The sequence below is a fragment of the Dendrobates tinctorius genome, unplaced genomic scaffold, assembly GCF_039654945.1.
Source record: "Dendrobates tinctorius isolate UK_male_01 unplaced genomic scaffold, ASM3965494v1 ptg000070l, whole genome shotgun sequence".
Classification (NCBI taxonomy): Eukaryota; Metazoa; Chordata; class Amphibia; order Anura; family Dendrobatidae; genus Dendrobates; species Dendrobates tinctorius.
Window position 1 is genome coordinate 29,882,477 of NW_027361738.1, and position 6,405 is coordinate 29,888,881.

The 6,405-nt window shown below is 43.7% G+C and overlaps 1 long non-coding RNA gene across 1 annotated transcript; it reads right to left on the reverse strand.

The window, feature by feature from the left end:
* Positions 1–3,888: 3,888 nt before the first annotated feature.
* On the reverse strand, positions 3,889–4,986 carry LOC141095926 (uncharacterized). The gene is made up of 3 exons (XR_012233507.1): positions 4,446–4,986; positions 4,111–4,152; positions 3,889–3,947 (listed from the first exon to the last, which is right to left on the reverse strand). It is a non-coding gene; the product is annotated as an uncharacterized lncRNA (long non-coding RNA).
* Between the last annotated feature and the right edge of the window lie 1,419 nt (positions 4,987–6,405).

Sequence of the window (6,405 nt, forward strand, 5' to 3'; positions counted from 1 at the left end):
CACTGGCTACCCATCCACTCCAGAATTCAGTATAAACTTATTACCCTCACCCACAAAGCCCTCCATGGCTCAGCACCACCCCACATCTCCCTTGTTTCAGTATACCACCCTACCCGCGCCCTCCGTTCTGCTGATGACCTGAGGTTAGCATCAATAATCATAACCTCCCACTCCCGTCTCCAAGACTTTACACGTGCTGCGCCATTTCTTTGGAATGCACTTCCCAGGTCAATACGATTAGTCCCTAATCCCTACAATTTTAAGCGTGCCCAGTAAGCACATTTATTCAGATTGGCCTACCGCCTCAACATATTAACCTATCCCTGTGTGGCACAGTCAAAAGTTTTACCATAACCAGGTTCCCCGCATCATGTTCCCACATGCTTTATGCATCTATTAGCCCTCTGTGTCTCTACTGTTACACACTTAACATTATGGCTGGTCCATACAACCAGGGCAACTGTTACCACCCACCTTTCGTGTCTACCTTTTTCCTCATAGATTGTAAGCTTGCGAGCAGGGCCCTCATTCCTCTTGGTATCTGTTATGATCTGTGTGATTATTGTTATGCTGTAATGTCTATCGTCTGTACAAATCCCCTCTGAAATGTAAAGTGCTGCGGAATATGTTGGCGCTATAGAAATAAAATGTATTATTATTATTATTATTATTATGGGGGAGTGCTGCCTTACATTACAGTCTGCTTATTGGGGGCTGCAATATACTATACTACGTATTTTGAGGACTATCTGGTGTGTTATACTATATGGAGGCTGTCTAGGGGGCCATCATACAATGTGTAGATTACAGAAAGGGGGCCATCATACAATGTGGATTTTACAGTGAGGGGACCATCATACAGTGTTGGAGCCATCATTGGGGGATACTAAGGGGTCAGTATATATACAGTGAGGGGGCATTATACTGTGTATAGGGGAGCGGTACAGGGGGGATACTCAGGACATTATTAAATGTAAAGTGGGCACTTATTGTTATAGGGGAACTCAGGTTACTGTGACTGTCAAACGGGGCACACAGAGGGCATTATTACATTCTAGGGGACAAAATATGGGCACTGTTTTCTAGGTCACTTGCACCCGGCATTACTGTATTATAGAGGGATGCTTTAGAATTTAGAGGGCACACAGAACCACACAATAGGTGCAGTAATAGGGACACATACAGCAGCAGCTGCTCAGCATTGGGGTATCAGGTGCAGTAATAAGGACACATGCGGCAGCAGCGGCTCAGCATTGGGGTATCAGGTGCAGTAATAGGGACACATACGACAGCAGCTGCTCAGCATTGGGGTATCTGGTGCAGTAATAGGGACACATACGGCAGTGGTGGCTCAGCATTGGGGTATCAGGTGCAGTAATAGGGACACGTACGGCAGCAGCGGCTCATCATTGGGGTATCAGGTGCAGTAATAGGGACAGAAACGGCAGCAGCGGCTCAGCATTGGGGTATCAGGTGCAGTAATAGGGACACATACGGCAGCAGCGGCTCAGCATTGGGGTATCAGGTGCAGTAATAGGGACACATACGACAGCAGCGGCTCAGCATTGGGGTATCTGGTGCAGTAATAGGGACACATAAGGCAGCGGTGGCTCAGCATTGGGGTATCGGGTGCAGTAATAGGGACACATACGGCAGCAGCGGCTCAGCATTGGGGTATCAGGTGCAGTAATAGGGACACATACGGCAGCAGCGGCTCAGCATTGGGGTATCAGGTGCAGTAATAGGGACACATGCGGCAGCAGCGGCACAGCATTGGGGTATCAGGTGCAGTAATAGGGACACATACGGCATCAGCGGCTCAGCATTGGGGTATCAGGTGCAGTAATAGGGACACATATGGCAGCAGCGGCTCAGCAGGATGAGGGGTTTGTGCAGGTTGGGGATACATGGTGATGGGGCTGGAATATTAGAAGTGAAACGTGTCAAATATTTTATATTTATTTATATGCATCTCCAGTTGGAGTACTGAGGGTTTTGTATTGTTGTATAACTATATAATTTCACATTTTTTTACTTGTGGAATCTGCATAGCGATTATTTCCTAAATTGTGTTTTTGTGTTGTGCCTCGGCTCGGGTTCTGTAGGAGGACCATTGGATTCGTAATGTATCTTATTTTATGCTATTTTTGACTGTATATTAATTACTGCTGGTGTCTTTGTCCAGGACGCGAACTTGCGGTGTTCCTGCGGTGGTTCTTCTGAGCCATCGATGGGTCCTGGCTTTCTTCTTCGGCGGTCAAATGGATATATTCCCTCTGACGCCTATTTTTTGAACTGACAATCTCCTCTTCCCCTTTAAAAGGTTATTTTTACCCAAAAAAGCTGATCCTTTCTATAATAATCTACAATATCCTCTTTTAAAATATTCCTCTATATTACAAATGGCTGAATGGTATAATTTATGTTTTCATATTCCCTTTCTATATATCAAAATTATCTCTGACGAAATTCTCAGTTATAATATTGAATTATCCTTCTCTTCTCTAAAATTTGCTTTTTGAATGTAACCTTAGATATAGATTCATTTCCATACGGATATTTTTTTTTTGTCTACTAATTACTGATAGTCCTTTACTATGACAACATATATATATATTTTTTATTGTTTTTAAACAATAAGTTTTCTCTTTTGAAATGCTTTCACAGTTATAGATATCTGCATGTCAGTACGTCGACAGCGATGTCTTTTCTCTCTGACAAATCCATCTTTGTATACTCACACGCATATTATTTATACTTTTTAATTATGACGTTTTTTTCAACAATAAGTGATGATGGGTTTCTCCTTGGATATGATCTTGGCATAATATCGGCCCCAGTCTGGGAGTTTGCGATGTCTTGCGACTTTCCCTCACTCTAGAGCAGGGTTCCCCACCTCCAGTCCTCAAGGCCCACCAACAGATCATGTTTTCAGGATTTCCTTAGTATTGCCTAGGTCATAATTGCTTCACCTGTGCAATACAAAGGAAATCCTGAAAACATGATCTGTCGGTGGGCCTTGAGGACTGGAGTTGGGGAACCCTGCTCTAGAGCTTCGAACAGAAAAAATCCCCCTCCCCTTTTTATCTTGTCTTCCTCTTTTTTATATTGTTTGTACTGGGAAATTGATTTATTTTACATGGTAAAAGCGATCACTTTATATTCATAATTATTAATGGACACAGTTCACTTAGATTTTTTAAATATTTATTAATTTTTTAATGTGTTTCTGCTCCGCAGGTTCTTGTCCATATCTTCTCTTTTGAAGAAAGCTGGGATCCACTCATTCATTTCTTCATTTTTTTCTTTAAATAATTTTCAGTTGTTACCCGTTAATCTGTGAATAGAAATGAATTGATGATTAAGAAAGGGATCCTTAATGTATATGTTTAATTCTATACCGATAAAGACGTGTTAACCTTTTGTCAACCATGAACTCTGACATCATGTGTCATTTCATCGTTAGGCGCCATTTTTTGAATTTAGCATGTGCTTAAACCTTGCAAGCACCTTGTCTCTTCATATTGTATGTGGTATTTCCTGACGAAGGGGTCATTGGAACACCGAAATGCGTTGAATAAGCCACTGGAATATTTCAATAATTTCTGGAATTAATCTATTGCGGCAGCGCGGAGATAATCCACACTTCCTACTAAGCATATCTCTTCATAAGGTCGTGGATCGAGCTGTGGATCTGCGGCAGCCGCCATCTTTACATGCCTGTATTCACCTGCACCAGGTGAGCAGTTTTCTTGGTGTTTCATCTTTGTGATACGTGGGATAAGACCCTATTGCGCTTTGTGTCTCCCCTCTTTCTTTTTCTATATATAGCAAACTGATGATACCGCTTAGAGTTTGTAAATCTTTCAATAAAAAAATTATACTTACGTTTTATTTATTGTGTTCCCGCTCTGCTGAAGCAGCAGGTAAAAGCTCGGAGGAGCCAGCTGTATAGAATGGAGAAGAAAGGAAGGGAAGGTGTTGGTATCTTCCATTAAAAATATACTGTACAATATAGTATAAAGGGAAGACACAAAGTATATCTACCCATATTATGGGCCTTAGTGTAACAACATGTCACATACAACAATGGGGGAAGCTTTTCCTTACTTTGTTGGACGTCTCTCTGTTTCTTTTTTATCACTTTTGCTGCTGGAGAAAAAGAAAAAGTGATCACAAATAAATATATCAATATAATAATCAGGAACAAATCCTAGCATCATAGGGATACAGATAATAAACATAATGTATGCCCTATCTCATATACTTCACCACATCATATAGATTGCTAATTATTAGCTCATTGAATACATTTCACATGCACTTGCAAGCGGACTGATCTGCCTGTGTAACTACCAGGACAAATCATTGTATAATTTTGCATCTAGAAGACAGCGTTTAGGACATAAGGGCACATCCATTTGTGGGAAGGGTTAAATACTTACATGTTTTTGACAGTGGTCTGGTTCTTTCTTCTATAGCATTTTGGCATCCACCATTTATGTTTGTGTCTTAAAAAATCCAAACAAACAAATTGAGACTCAGACAATTCACATCATCATTCTGATCAGTCTATGAGAATTTATACAGTGATATTGTCCTGTGTAATGTCCTATGATATTGTCACAATTAGTGATGGGTGAACCTCTGGATGTTTGGGTCCTGCGTGTTATGCCAAACGGTTAAAAAAAAAAAAAGCTTGGTTTGGGTACCAGAACAGTACCCGAAACCGAACCTAGACCCCATTCAGATGCATGGTATGCCCGAACACCCATTTTTTGCCATGCTGTCATTTGCAGCACAGCACAGCAAACACTGTCTGTGATCAGTCAGAGAGCTGCGGTTTCCAACACCAGCTATGAAAGTTTACCTCTGTTCATAGAGGCGTCGGCTGATTAGAGAATACTATTCCCAGCAGCCTACGCCTGCTGCCGCTAATAACAGCGAGATCAGGTGTCGTTGATGGGAGTATTCATCAGTCAGTGCCTGCACTATAAATAAATACAATTTAAAAAAAAAAATGACGTGAAGTCTTTCTATTTTTGATTACCAGTATGGTAAAACTGACAGCTGCGAGCTGCAACATTTAGCTGTCAGCTTTAGCAAAGCTGGTTATCAACAATAGAGGGATCCCAACGGCATTTAAAAAAATAATTAAAAAATATGGAATGGGATCCCCCCATTTTTAACAACCTGCCAAGAATTAATGCTTAGGAAGCCTATGGATAAAGTTATCTGACTGGATATAACTGCTATCCATGTATTCTTGAGTACATTTTTTTCCAGGAGACTCGGCGGTGTTCTGGGAGTCTTGGCGAATACATTATAATCTCACTATCTGTCTACTTACAAGCTGATATCCTCATTGCTGCCTTCTGATGTGGCATTAAACTTATCCACCTCTTCTTCCTCCTCCTTCTCCTCCTCCTCGTCATCCTCCTTCTCCTCCTCGTCATCCTCCTTCTCCTCCTCCTCCTCGTCATCCTCCTTCTCCTCCTCCTCCTCATCATCCTCCTTCTCCTCCTCCTCCTCATCCTCCTTCTCCTCCTCCTCGTCATCCTCCTTCTCCTCCTCCTCCTCGTCATCCTCCTTCTCCTCCTCCTCCTCGTCATCCTCCTTCTCCTCATCCTCCTTCTCCTTCTCCTCATCCTCGTCATCCTCCTTCTCCTCCTCCTCCTCATCATCCTCCTTCTCCTCCTCATCCTCCTTCTCCTCCTCCTCCTCCTCGTCATCCTCCTTCTCCTCCTCGTCATCCTCCTTCTCCTCCTCCTCCTCGTCATCCTCCTTCTCCTCATCCTCCTTCTCCTCCTCCTCCTCCTCATCCTCCTTCTCCTTCTCCTCCTCATCCTCGTCATCCTCCTTCTCCTCCTCATCCTCCTCGTCATCCTCGTCATCCTCATCCTTCTCCTCCTCCTCGTCATCCTCCTCATCCTCCTTCTCCTCCTCGTCATCCTCCTCCTCCTCCTCGTCATCCTCCTTCTCATCATCCTCGTCATCCTCCTTCTTCTCCTCGTCATCCTCCTTCTTCTCCTCGTCATCCTCCTTCTCCTCGTCATCCTCCTCCTCCTCCTCCTCGTCATCCTCCTTCTGCTCCTCCTCCTCGTCATCCTCCTTCTCCTCCTCATCCTCCTTCTTCTGCTCTTCATCCTCCTCCTCCTCCTCGTCATCCTCCTTCTTCTGCTCGTCATCCTCCTCCTCCTCCTCGTCATCCTCCTTCTCCTCCTCGTCATCCTCCTTCTCCTCCTCGTCATCCTCCTCCTCGTCATCCTCCTCCTCCTCGTCATCCTCCTTCTTCTCCTCCTCCTCGTCATCCTCCTTCTCCTCCTCGTCATCCTCCTTCTCCTCCTCCTCGTCATCCTCCTCATCATCCTTCTCCTCCTCCTCGTCATTCTCCTTCTCCTCCTC